Source organism: Oryctolagus cuniculus, chromosome 6, assembly GCF_051225735.1.
Source record: "Oryctolagus cuniculus isolate XC-2025 breed Fujian yellow rabbit chromosome 6, ASM5122573v1, whole genome shotgun sequence".
NCBI lineage: Eukaryota > Metazoa > Chordata > Mammalia > Lagomorpha > Leporidae > Oryctolagus > Oryctolagus cuniculus.
Window position 1 is genome coordinate 53,816,315 of NC_142872.1, and position 12,539 is coordinate 53,828,853.

General features: G+C 37.6%; 1 long non-coding RNA gene across 15 annotated transcripts in view; it reads left to right on the forward strand.

The window, feature by feature from the left end:
• The first annotated feature begins 5,021 nt into the window (after positions 1-5,021).
• LOC138850057 (uncharacterized) overlaps positions 5,022-12,539 on the forward strand; it is a 1,261,171-nt gene continuing 1,253,653 nt past the window's right edge. For 3 of the 15 annotated variants that reach the window (XR_016235506.1, XR_016235505.1, XR_016235508.1), the window contains exons 1-2: positions 5,073-5,326; positions 8,125-8,182. This is a non-coding gene — a long non-coding RNA (uncharacterized LOC138850057). Of the gene's footprint in view, positions 5,327-8,124; positions 8,183-12,539 lie in introns of all 15 variants that reach the window. The other 12 variants (XR_016235510.1, XR_016235511.1, XR_016235507.1 and 9 more) reach the window with 11 other exon arrangements.

Sequence of the window (12,539 nt, forward strand, 5' to 3'; positions counted from 1 at the left end):
TGGTCTTTTATCATATATCCCTGAAAAACTTTCTCCATGAGATGTAAAACATGTCTACCATGACTGCAAAAATCCCCTAGTTCCAAATTTTTCTATAAAAAATTCAGAATAGAATTGATGTTAAAATTGAAATTAATATGCAAAAACAAGTTTGTTCTCCACTAGCTACAATGGCACCACTCATCTCTGGAAGTGGCTTTGGTTGGGCAGGTCTGGATTGTACATCCATCTCTGAGTGTGTCATCATATGTGCAGTCGGGAGTGGCAATGTGTTTCCTGAAAAGGTAAAATACTAAAGCCAGAAAACCCTTTAGACAGTTCATCTAAAGCTCCCTCTAAAGTGTTTTTAAGTCACCTTTGGTAAAGAGAGTTCCTGTGGGTGCTTTTTTGTTCAGATGAGATCCTGTAACTGAATCATCAGGCAATCACGGGCAAGGTTAAGAGGGAGATGAAGGACATTGAAATTGGAACCTCGTTTCTGGCTTCTGAAGCAGAAATTTTCTTATCTAATTTGGAGATGTCCCTAACTCCCCAGAGATCTTTAATGGGGTCCCTAGGTGGGATTTTATAGATCCATAAACAATACGCTTCTTACTGCTTTAGTACCAACTTAGAAACAGGCATAAAACTCAGAGAGTTGAAACTCAGCCTATCAACTTTATGATCAAGAAAGCAAGACTAATAACCTTCAGGACATGGCTGACGTTTGAGGACGTGTGATTTTGCTAATTCTCCCCTAAATTCAACATACTGACTCAACCTCTCAGATTTCTGTGACGAGCCGCAGTCCTCTCTCCCATCATGGCAAAGCCTGTCCTGCCAAGATTGCTCATAGGTGCCCGAGCAAACCAGAACTTGTCTTCTCTGCATTAGGCATGTCTGAAGGAGAACTCGAACTGAGATGCACGTGATGAATTCCTGTGCACATGCTACCAATCAGAGTAATCATTTTATATTTTATGTGCATGGGGAGGGGTCCGAGGGAGGATGGAATGAAATCAGGAGATTTTCTTTAACATCAATGTCCCCTCTTCCTGCCTCCAAGAAATAGGAGGCTAGGGTGAAGGTGTTTGCCTTTTTAATGCCCTTGGTTCTAATTCTCAGACTAGCTTCCCCTGTTACTGACACATTTCTGATATTTTTCTTTATACCATTTTGATGTATAATTTCCATCACATACTGCAGTCCTTCAAGAGCATCCACTGAATTTTGAATCAGAAACTAAAATTGAATCTGTTTGAAATGTTCAAAGCCATCTCCAATGGCCCCCTTGTAGCTCCATATAATAAATTGAACACAGGAGCAATAGCCCTATTAAGCTGATGAAATCATTGATTTCTCCTGTGTGTGATGGTCACATTAAAAGCTGAGATTTTCAACAGATATAATACCAACTAACTCAGCGCCTTACCAAATTAACAAAGAGCCTTTTAACCCTGTGACCCCTGATAGGAAATGTTTATTGGAAAATGACTATGAATATAAATATTTTCAAAGCGTCTATGCTGGTAACCAAAGTAACATTAATAGCTTGACTGCATTGTGGGCTTTTCTTGCCTGGAAGGGGTAAGAAACATTAATGAAGAAATGGTAAGTCAGGCAGGTGCTTTCTTAATGGTTTGATCTATCTGTCTAAACTAAGCTGGAAATATGTTTAGTTCTTCCAGCCTTGACCAGTGATTTCCTAAACACTGGTTCAGAGCGCTTCTTTATAACAAGTTTCAGGTGTTTGAAATACAGACTCTCAAAGCTAGGGTCAGATGTTTTGGGTCAAAAAGGAGGGTTGGTCTAATTTTAACTGGTGAGCCAGATAATTTAGATCAGCAGAAATATTTTGAAGCACTACAATCAAATTAGGCGCTGGGTCAGAGTTGGTTCTGGACTACCTTTTAATTTTCCTGCTATGTATTTTTTTTTCCTTCCATCTTAGTCATTAAAGGGGAAACTGAGGTTTGAGGACACAAAGAGATTTCACTGGCTGGGACCCAGTGTACTTTAAGCCCTGTTTGTCTTCCTTTCTCTTGATCCTGTCCTGGGAATGATTTCTGCAAAGTCAACTTTATTAACATTCATAAATAACAGGCAAAAAATAACTTTATCGCTGTGGTATCTATTATTTTGATACACCAGTCATAGTAGCTACAGAAAATATTTAAAATATTTGATGTGCTAGAGGCCAGCATTGTGGCATAGTAGGTTAAGCCACTGCCTGCAATGCCAACATCCCATATGGGTGCCAGTTCATCCTGCTAGTGCTCCTGAGAGAGCAGCAGGAGTTTGGTCCCTGCACCCCTGTGGGAGACCCATATGAAGCTCCTGTTTCCTGGCTTCAGCCTGACGCAGCCCCGGTTGTTGTGGCCATTTAGGTAGAGAACCAGCAGATGGAAGATTCTTTCTTTCTCTCCCTCTCTCTCTGTAAATCTGCCTTTCAAAGAAATAAATAAATCATTACAAAACATTGTCATGTGTTAAAATGTTGAAGAAAAGAAAATGAGGAAGGCATGTTGAAGAATAAACTTTAAAAACAGATTCCATATAGATTTCCATCTCTTCCTCTTCAGACCAAACTTTCAAGTTTTGAGGACTGAGCAAAATAATGTCAGATAGAATTTTCAAACCAATAAACCACGTTAGTGCATATCCTTTCAGTCTTTATTTATAGATTCTTTTAGAAAAATGACATGTTGGTATTCATGCTATTTTGTAGCCCTGCTTTATTGCCACTCAGAAACAAATTGTGAGGGGCAGACATTTGGCACAGTGGTGAAGACATGACTTGGGATGCACGTGTCCCATATTGGAGTCCCTGGGTTCAAGTCCTGGCTGGACTTCCCATTCCAGCTTCCTACTTATGGGCACCTTGGAGGGCAATGGTGATGGCTTAAGTAATTGGGTTCCTGACATACATGTGGTGGACTTGGATGTAGTTCCTCGGTCCTGACTTTGATGTGGCTTGGCACAGGCTCTTACAGGCATTTCAGGAATGACCTGGCATACAGGAGGTCTCTGTCTTTCAAATAAATAAATAAATATGAAAAAATATTAATCATGAGCACATTTTATTTTGTCATCACATAAATTAAATAGCTGTGTAACATTCCATTACATAAAAGATACTATACTGATTTGATCCCTGTTTTTACACATTTATTTCCCAAAAGTTTGAAGAACAAATAATTTTAGTCTTTTTAAAAATTTTTTAAAGATTTATTTTTATTTATTTGAAAGACAGAGTTATACAGAGAGATAGAGACAGAGAGAGAGGTCTTCCATCTGCTGGTTCACTCCCCAAATGGCCGCAACGGCTGGAGCTGCGCTGATCCGAAGCCAGGAGCCAGGAACTTCTTCCTGGTCTCCCACGAGGGTGCATCTTTTTGGGCCATCTTCTATTGCTTTCCCAGGCCAGCCGGATTGGAAGAGGAGCAGCCAGGACTAGAACCAGCTCCCATATAGGATGCCGGCACCACAGGCAGAGGATTAACCTACTGTGGCACAGCGCTGGCCCCTGTTATATATTTCTAAACATGGGAATTACTAGAGACATGTCTATACCCTGCATCTAAAATGGATTAGACAAAGATTATTTTAAAAGTTTGTATTGAAGAATAGACTTCAAATAATTTGGTTATCTTGGAAGAGAAAATAAATTATAGAGATGTATATGGGTAAAAAAACTGTATTTAAAATGTACATGTCAAATATTATTTACAAATGGCTAATATTTTATAATTAAATAGCAGATTTTCCACTGAACATTACAGATTTTTATATACTTAACTAATTATTTACCTAGAAGTCATTCTATTTAAATATTTATCAGAGCAATAATTCTGAAATGAAGCCCACAGAACAGTGGCTATCTCCAGAATATCAATACTTATGTTAGGAAAGGGACCCATATACGTATAATCATCATATAGTCAGTTTCCATCTTCATGAGAGGAAAAAACACAAGTCTAGATTGAAAGCTGAAGAATCACAGATAAACAAATATGTTTTAGGCAATCTTCTCTTTAGATCTGAAGACATAAAATACAAAAAAAAAATTGAAGAGCTTATCAGCATAAAATTAGGAGGAAAAACAAAAACCTGAGTGAGGTATTTTGTTAAAATAAATTATCTTATCTGAAAGGCTCATGTTCAGGCATGTATAGTGGTTCCACTGGGACACTGATTCTGTGTCAAGGATCCAAGTTAGTTAGTGCACATGTTTTCTTTGTGAATCTAAAATAAGGAAAAAAAGAAATAAAACGCAGCCAGGTAATTGGTTAAGTGTTTGAGGATATTTGTAAATCTCCTGGAGAATCTGACAGTAGCACTAGAAAGATCTGATATGATCAAAGCCTCGGTGTTGTGGACTTGGACTTCCTGAAATCCAGATTTTGAAATTAAACACTCAGATGTCAGTAGAGTAGTGGAGAAGAAATGAAATTGAACGAAGAGTAAGATTTAGATGCAATCATCTCTCTGCTGTTCTGTTAGTTCAATGACCTTGGAAAAATCCATAGCTTCTTGGTTTACACAGCTCTCATTTGAATGGAAATAGTTAATGAACATTTAGTTTCTATTTAGGAGTGTAAATTAGTTCTCAGCACGCAGTTTGGCATATAGTATGTGCTTGACATTTTTCCTGAATCAAGATGATTTTAGGGAATGTTTTTATTTCATTTTATGTATTTTTCTCTCTTTTATATATCCTTGAGTTCTTTCTAGTTCCCTCTTAATGCTGTATTTGCTTAATAATTTATCAGTTTTGCTGGGTGAAATACAGAGCTGACCATGTAAAAATAAAAAGTACCTTTAGAGTGAGCCTGTAGGGTTTGGAGTCTCATATATGGATCTGTATTCAGGCCAAAAGCTAGACACGTACACGATTGGAGTTGGTATAGAATATTAAGGATGAAACTGGGAATGAGAGAGTCTATACAGAGTTTGCTTGAATGCTAATAAATCATGAAATCACTGCTTCTTGGCGACTGGGATTTGCTGCATAAGATGCCTGCAATTCAGCAAAGAGCGGGTTCCCTACAGAGCTCCTTAGTCTGGCTCCAACCAATACACTCTGGGCACAAAAAGCCAGTGTAGATGTTGGGAGGAAAGAAGTGAAGAGCTTTCAGAAATGGGAGGAATTCCTTGTTCTGAAGTTCCTACATATGTGTGCTGGTCATCTTAATACTAATCAGACCTAGGTGGCAGAATCGTGATGGTGCTGTGAACATGACTCCTAACCACACAGCTGGTTGTTGAGCTAATTTATTTACTTCTTTTAAAGGTCTCCTTGCCCTCCTTTGATACCGTTCTCTGTGTACAGCCTCCTTGTCTCCAGGTAAGTCAATCTACGGCTCTGAATGTAATGTACGCTGACATGTGCCTGTGCAGGAGAGTTGAGGCTGTTCTCATACACAAGAAGGAAGCTCAGCAAGAGGCAGTACCTTTATTGCTTTTCTCCTGCCAGAGGCTTTGGGAAAACCTCCCCAGGAAGAACTGATGAAGAGGGAAGCACAGAGGCCACCTGGGCTGCCAGGAAGGAGAAGTTGAATCCAGAAACAGTTCTTCCTGAGCCAACATCCCTAGCTCTATCTCCTCCCCACAAATCCTCACTGTGGAATGAAAGTAATTTAACAAGATATCCCCATTTCCTGTGAACAGTGGTGAAAATATTCCTACCGGACTTTATTAAGACAGACCCCAAAGTACTCATCAGGCCAGTGAAAGGGAGAAATCCTGCTGTGGCTTTTCTACCCACAACACCACCGCAATTAAAGAAGCAGACAATATCAAAGCAGACAGGTAACTTTATAAGCACACCAGGCATCTGCCCATGCCCAAGGCCACAGTTTTAAAGGAAAGAGCCATTATTTTTCCAGTGGTACAGGAAAGGAGCTGCAGGACGTGCAGGTTAAATTGAAAAGGCCTTACAAGTACCTTAGGAGGTTAACAGTATCACCTGAAGCCAGGTTCCTATCAGTTATGGACTCAGTATTTTGTTGGAATTTGATGAGGTCTTTGGGGATGTTTGCAAAGGAGGGGAATGTGATTGGCCCTCTAACTTGGCAACTGTTTGGAGTCCCATGCAGAGATTGTGAGAAGTTCTTTATTTTCCATGTGAATTTGGCTTTCCTAGAGCGGTATTTGCCTTGCACCAATATGAACTTGGATGTTAATTACAGCATTTTCATTTTAGTAATGGGTTGAGTGGAAACATGGTTGTGGGGAGTGATGTTGGGGCTAGGTTATTATCAGAAAACACAAAATAGGAATGTTCCCTTTTCTTTCAGAAAGTCAAATTTTGGCAAAAAAAAAAATCTTACATTTGCAAATAAGTAACGGCTAGCAAATTAGTGCCCTGTGTTATGGGCTGGAAAGGTAATCACTGAAGTGCCCACTCTTGGACTATCTTAATACACCCCCCCACACACACACACACACTCCTACCTCTGCTTTACAATGTTCTCCATGGAAAATCTTCTTTAAATCATTTGTGTGTTTCATTTGTTAACCAGGATTAGGGCTTAGAGATTTAAAACTCTTGTCATTAAAATGGGATAGCTTCTTAAAAAATGAAAACAGAAGAGGGGCAGATCCCCTACAGCTCCCTCTGATCTTGGGAAGTATTTGGACAGAAATTTTCTCTGTAACTTACAGTTCAATTTCACACTCTATATATACTAGGCTATCTTAGTGCTTTGGGGTTCAGCAGATCAATTCAGACTGTGTATTTTTCTGTCTTTGTTTGCATTGTTCTTTTATCCAGCTGCAAGACTGCTTTTCTTTTAGTAAAATGTCAAATGGTGGTGAATTTGCTCAATTAGCTTTGCAAATGTGTGTTTGACTTCCTATGGCATCTTTCTCCTCTTTTCTTTGTTGTATATTTCTTATATTTCAAAGGGGGACATCAAATAGATTCTTCTTTTGAAAGGAATTAGCATTTTAATTCATAGGTGATACTCTGCAGTTGTGTTTCTGATTATGTTTTTAATTAAAGGACAAATACACATGAATTCTTTTCTTTTCTCATTTGATTCAGTTATTTCGGAGGTGAGGAAAAATACTTAAATCTCATCAGCATTGAAGATAATATTGTGACATAAATAACTTTGTCACATAAAGCAGCATAATCAGTGGATTGTGTTAGACTACAAACTACAAACCAAAACTTTTCCCATCTTGTTTGCATAAACCTTTATAATTTTAGTTACAGGATCTGAAAATAGGTAAAAATAAGCAGCAAAGAAAGAAAAACAAATAACTCTTTTATTTTAAACATCACAAGTGTTGAGAAGATAGGTCTCTCATAAAATAAAAGCAACAAAGCAATTATTTAAATTGGTAACAGAGATGTGAGATTCTTATTTAATGGGAAGGGAAAGAAGAAACAGGCTGGGATCAGAGTAATGGAGATAAAATAGTGAAATATTTGATGATATACATCTTAGTCACTCTTTTCTCTCATTGAGTTCTTTTTAAGTACTTTTGCCAGCCACAAACAATAGTTTATTATCCTCATGAATACTTTAGCCTTCCTCTTAATTCGCATATCTAATGCAGGTAAAATAAGAGTCATCTCTGTCCCTTTTTTCTTTTCCTCAAATAGGAAAGAGGTGGGTATAGTACAAGAAGTACAATTAAAGGTCTTCAAAGGACCACTGGACTGCTGAAGCTAAGTGCCTTTTATCTGCATCAGAATTCAGTTTCTTTGAAGTTAATTCAGAGATTATACTTCATGCCTTTAAACATTCTTTAAATAAGAATGTGTATTATATCTTTGTCTAAAATCCTCTGGAACATCAAGCTGAAATAAAGCTGCATGTTCCACTAGTTTCTGTTGCAAACGAGGGGCAGGGGAAAGATTGTAACTTTCAAGGTCCTTCTGTCTTTTACTTATGTACAGGAAAGTGGAACCATCAAAAACAATTCTTTGTCTCTTTTTTCTCGTGGTTAGCTTTCAGTTTCTTGCCCTCAGCTGGAAAAACATACCTTTCATCACAACATGGCATGTTAAGTTATAAAATACACCTGATGTGCCCAGCGTCTAGTATGTAACTAATTGACAATTGAGCACTATCTCCAGGTGTTCTAAATAAAGTGTTTGTGAAGGACTTGTAATAAATGTGTTTTCCACAGCTTCAGAAACAACGTGCTGGTCACCAAGGAGGAGCAAGGAGAACTCACTCTGCTCAAGGTAAATTTGCTCAAGCTTACCTGCATGTCTGGCAACTTTGGTTTGGGTGAACACCACGCGTTTTTTTCTTGAATAAAGCAGTGTGTTCCCCAAAGCAGAGGGACTGGTGAGGAGAGCAAAAATATTTGATGAGTTGATGCCTTGAGCGTGCTGGGATGAACAAGTTGTCTTCCTATTTGATGTCAGCCTAGGTAGGGGGAAAGACTGGATATGCTCAAAAAGAATTGGAAGAGAACGCTATCGCATATATCTCCCCAGAAATGCAATAAGCTTTTGAAAAAATGTGTGAAAAACCATGGTAATCTGAGGAGCAGGCTTAGTGTTTAAGAGCAGATAAATAGGAATGAAAACATGCTTGCTGCCATAGCTTGTGGTGACTTTATCCATGTAGTACTAGAATATTACGGCAAGTGAAATTGCCTATGGTTTTTTAAAAAGTTAGTTTACTGATTTGAAAGGCAGAGCTGAGAGAGAGACAGAGAAAGAGATGCTAAGTCCTCTGGTTCATTCTTCCAAAGACGCCTACGTCCAAGTTTGAGCCAGGTGTGAGCCTGGCAAAAGCCAGGAGCCTGAAACTTCATCCGGGTGTCCCTCATGGGTGACAAAGGCCCGAGAACTTGATCCACCTCTGCTGCCTTCTCCTACATTAGCTAGGAGTTGGAGTGGAAGGGAGGCGGCTAGAACTCCTGCTGGCCCTACAATGCCAGCCCCCCTTGTGAATGTTTTAAATCATTTAACATTTAAGCAGTGAACGTGGGAAAACAAAAATTCCTCATCTTTAATTTGAATTTAATAAATTTTCTATTTTCAACTAAATACAAGATTGAGAGAGTAATGAGGCCGTGATTTTTTTCCTGGAGACCTTGACATACTTTCAAGTTGCCTTGTGTGAATTATTACTAACATAATGTGGATGTCATTGTAATAAACATTCCCTCACACAGGAGCTTATTTTCATTTGCCTATTTACTTTTGTTTTAACAAAGTTTAACGTTTTACCATATTGACTTCATATGTAGGTATTATGTACTTATACATATATACTAGTTTTTCTTGAAAATGGACATTAATAGGGGATTCATGACCATGATAAAGAAGGGTATCTTGATATCCACATGGTATAATTCAGTAAAGCAATGTTTATAATTCCCTGCCAGATGATATGACATCTACACAATTTTTGTTCTCTCCATAAATATTTGACAAAGAAGAGAAATAGTGATATTTGTCTTTCTGGGTCTGACTTATTTCACTTAACAAATAATCCCCACGTCTATCCATTTTGTTGAAAATGTCAAGATTTCATTCTTTTTTATGGCTGAGCAAAAATTTATAGTGTGTACATACCACGTTTTCTTTAGGTAGTCATCAGCTGATGGACATCTAAGTTGATTGCATATTTTTGCTGTTGTGAGTTGGGCTACTGTGAACAGTGGAGTGTAGGTATCTATTTCATATGGTGATTTCACTTGCTTTGAATATGTTGCCAGGAGTGGGATATATGGGTCTTATATCGCTCTTTAGTTTCCCGAGGAATGTCCATACTAGTTTCCATCATGGTTATGCTAATTTGCATTTCCACCAACAGGTCTAAGAGTACTCTTTTCTACACACTAAGATTTGTTATTTGTTTTTGGGTTATAGCCATTCTAACTGGAGTGAAATGATACCTCTTGGTAATTTTTTTTTATTTGTATTTCTCTGGCTACTGAGCTTGGGAATTTTTTCATTTGTCTGTTGGCCATTTGTATTTCTGCCTTTGAGAAATGTCTTCATATTCTTAACCCATTTCTTAACTGGATCATTTATTTCATTGTCCCTACGTTTCTTGACCCCCCTTATATATTCTGGATATTGTTCCATTATCAGTTGCACATTTTGCAAATATTTTCTCCCATTCTATCATTGGACTATTCACTCTGTTCATTGATTTTTTTTTTTTTTTTTGGACTGTGCAGAATCTTCTTAGTTTGGTATAAGTGCATTTGTCTATTTTTGCTTTTATTGCCTGTGCTTCTGAATCTTATCCAAAAAGTCTTCACCTAGGTCAGTGTCTTGCAGGGCTCCCCTGTGTTTTCTTTAGTAGTTTGAGAGTTTCAGGTCTTAAGTTTAGGTATTTGGTCTAATCTTTTTGGTTATAGATGTATAGATTATTCCTAGGGTTTCTGTTCTGTTCCATGGTTCTACATATCTATTGTTATGCAAGTACCACCTGTCTCGATTGTAATAGCCCTGTAATGTGCCTTGAGACTTGGTATTCTGATGGCTCTTGGTTTGTTTTTATTCAAGACTACTTTGTGTAGAGTCATTTGTATTTTTATATGAACTTGAGGATTTTTTTCTAGTTCTGTAAAGACTCTGGAATTTGGATGGCATTTGAATGGAATCTTTGAATTGCTTTTGGCAGGGGGAATATTTTGTTAATATTAATGTTTCTCATCCCTTAACATTTAAGATATTTCCATTTTTATTCTATTTGTTTTAATTAATGTTTATAATTTTCACTGTAGAGATCATTGACATACTTAAGTTTTCCACAAGATACTCAATTCTTTTGTAGCTATTGTGAATAAGATTATGCTTATAAGTTCTTTGTCACGCAGAGCATTGTTAGTGTATATGAACGCGATTGATTTGTGTGTGTTGATTTTAGATCCTGAAACTTTGGATTACCCTTGTCAGTTCTAATAGTGTCTTGGTGAATTCATCTGGTTCCCCTATGTAAAAAAAAAATCATGTCAGCTGCAAACAGGGACAATTTGATTTTCTCCATTCCAATTTATTTTCTTTTGATTTCTTTTTCTTGCCTAACAGCTCTGCCTATAGCTTCCTGGACTATAATTAATGAAAGTCTTGAGAGTAGACATCCTTGTCTGGTTCCAGATTGTAGTGGAAATGCTCCCAAATTTTCCCTGTTCAATATGATATTAGCTGTAATATATTGAAGTATATTGAGATGTTGCTTCCATACACAATTTTTTTAAAGCTTAGTGTCCTGAAAGGATGCTGTTTGCTATCAAAGGAATTCTTTTTAACTACCAAGATGTCTAAATATTCGGAGTTGGCAGATTTTTTTTTTCTTTGCTTTCAGATCTTGTACTGTATATCTCTATACTCCCTCTTGGCCTGTAGGGTTTCTGTTATAAAATCTGTAGTTGCTCTGAGAGATCTATAAAAAGTGACTTGGCACTTTTCTCTTGTAAATTTCAAGATTCTCTTTATTTTTGAGAGCTTAACTGTAATGTGGCATAGTGAGGATCTTGTCTGATCATGCCTGTTTGGGATTCTGTGTGCTTCTTGTATCTGGATGTCCAGATCTTTCTCCAAAATAGGAGCTTTTGGCTGTTCATTGAAAATTTTTTTCCAAATCATTGTTATTTCATGCTTTCAAGAATTTCCAAGACTCCTATATTAGGTTGCTTTATGATATTCCAAAGATCCCCTACCCTGTTTTCCTTTTCAATTTTATCTTTTTATAAAATACATAATTCAAAATATCTGGCTTCTCCATCAGATCTTTTTCTTGGCTTGTCTAGGCTGTTAAGACTTTCCATTCTATTTCTACTGTAAATTTTTATTTACTGAGTTCTTCATTTTTAATATTACTGTTTGGTTCTTTTAAAATGTTTCTCTTCGCTGAATTTATTATCCATGTCACATACTGATTTGCTGTATTTGGTTAATTGTTTAACTGTATTGTCTTGGAACTTTTTTTTTTTTTTTTTGAGTAATTTTACAATCATTGTTCTGAATTGTATCTCAGATACTTCGCCATTTTTCCTTTTTTCATGGTCTGATATTAATACATTATTGTGTTCCTTTTAGGGAATTTTATCACCTTGCTTATTCATATTTCTTGGGTTTCTGTGTTATTTTTGTTCATCAAGGGGGTTAGTTGTGTCTGTCATTTCAGAGGATGATTTTTGTTGGAGGCTTATTTCTGGAGGTGAGGCTCTGGATTTGACTGGTAGACTGTTTTAATTTTAGCTCCAGGTAGATTTTTTTTAGACTGTAGCTCAGTGTGGTAACTGAGATCACTGTTAAACAGGTCCCTAACCGTCTCTGGAGGGAGGGACTCCTGTCAAGAACATCTAGGGATTCAGAGCAGGCCTTGCTCATGCTGTAGGAGTGCCTGGCTCTTACACTGTAAGCCAGTTTCTAAGTCAAGCACTGGAGTTACGAGATAAGTGCTGGCTCCAGGGTATGGATGGTCTTAGAGCATCCTAGCCACTGCTCAGATACAAGTCTCTCTTAAGAGTTCTGCTAATGCTAAATGAGAGTGGCAGATCCCACAGATGCTGTCTGAGGGAGTAGCTGGATCAGTGAGAGTGGCTTTGGCTCTGTGCCAGCAAGAAAA